This window comes from Peromyscus leucopus, chromosome X (genome assembly GCF_004664715.2).
Source record: "Peromyscus leucopus breed LL Stock chromosome X, UCI_PerLeu_2.1, whole genome shotgun sequence".
Lineage (NCBI taxonomy): Eukaryota > Metazoa > Chordata > Mammalia > Rodentia > Cricetidae > Peromyscus > Peromyscus leucopus.
Window position 1 is genome coordinate 132980354 of NC_051083.1, and position 1873 is coordinate 132982226.

The window sequence follows — 1873 nt, forward strand, 5'->3', positions numbered from 1 at the left end:
GTGCAACAGGCTTGGAGGTATGATGGGGTGACAAGAAACAACCTCTTTGCAGAAACAGATCTCCCACATTTCAGGTCCTGTGATTAGAACAGGATCTGGTAAGGTATTAGCCCCTGTCTAGCTGGGAATGAGGGCCTTTAACCAAACTTTTATGAGATACCAGCAGCATGTTACCTTTGTGCCTGGCACAGTGCTGAGTATTAGGTGGGATGGGGGTATGAACAGAGGATCTCAGCACCCTGGGATCTTAGAATTCAGTCAGAGAGCAGTTTGCAGGGGGGAGGTCTGAGGTTGGGTTGTTGGATTGTGTGGCTTTTGTCCATGGTTTCCTCATCTACATAATGGAGACACTTGCCTCAAAGAGCTGTGGGGAGAATTCCCACAATGATGAACCAAGTCAGCCTCAGCCCAAGTCACAGAGGACCTCCATCCTCTTGACAGAGTTTTCCAAGATGCCAGTGGGCCATGGAGGATCCAGCAGCTTTTCCAAGATCTTCAGAAGTAGCATGCTCAGTGCCAAGCCAGGTGGAGATTTCCTCTAGGTGACTGTGTAGGCTTGCCCTGGGTCACTCAGAATCCTTCTCCAAAGTTTACCTGGTGAATATGCTGTCTATCTAGTGCATGGTTCCCAAGGGTACAGGATTCGTCAATGTAACACAAATTGCTAAATGGTCTTTTCATAAAAAAGAAACCCTGGAGCCTGATATTGGGGTGAATGCTGAAAGATCAGAGAGACAAAGGAACAAGCCACCTCTTACATCTAGGACTCCTCAGCCTGAAAAGCTTTCCTCAGCAGAAAGACTTTAGTCCCTGTCTCCTCATGCCTTATATACATTTCTCTGCCCACCCATATCATTTCCTCTCTTAACTTTCCTAGTGCTGGGATTAAAGGCATGTGACTCCCAAGCATTGGGATTAAAGGTGTTTGCCACCATTGCCCGGCACTGTATCGCTCCTAGACTGAGTCAATCTCATATAGTCCAGAGTGGCTTTGAACTCATAGAGATCAGACAAATCTCTGCCTTCCAAGTGTTAGGATTAAAGGTGTGTGGAATGGAATGCCAGCCACTGGCTGGCTTCTATGTTCAATCTAGTGGCTTGTTATATTCTCTGATCATCAGGAAAATTTATTAGGGTACACAATATATCACCACACATCTCAGAAGCAACTGCCTTGGTCCCACACTAGCTTGGATGGAAGCTGCCAGAATTTTCCCACTGGGTATCCAAGAGCCATGGCAGGCAATCCATTCCCTGTAGACTCTCAGAAGCCTCAAGAACTGGGCTCCATTCTGAGTCAACCTAGGGAGGCCACTTCTAGTTAGAAATAGACCTGTGACTCTCTCAGCCACTTGTAATGCTGGGTCACTGTGCAAAGGAACAGGTGAGAGATGGATCACTGGGCATAGGCAGGCCTCTGGCCTGGCTCAGATATGCACAGGGATTTTGATGGAATGCATCATGTCTCTATTGGAGAGCCTAGCCTTGACATAGCATTAAAATATCTGTGTCCCTAGCATGGTGAAACATATTGCAGGGACTCAGTGTGTAATCCATCCACTACTCCTACTGCCTAGCTTGCTATTGAGTGTGACTGAGGGCCCAAGGGAGCCACAGCCCAGGAAGAAGGACAAGGTGAGGCTGGATAGGGTCAGAGGACAGGCTATAGAATAGATGTCTATCTGAGCAGAACAGAAACAGACAAAGATTTTCCTGGAAAATCACCCTATGTTCTATAAAAAGGTGGGAGCTGACAGCCTTAAAGAAGCCCCCATGGCAGCAGAGGGGCCAGAAGCCCTGGCACAGGGCTCCTGGTATTCTGTGAAGTCAGAACCTACAATGTGGTCCTAGTGGCCATGGTGGTGAAGGAGAG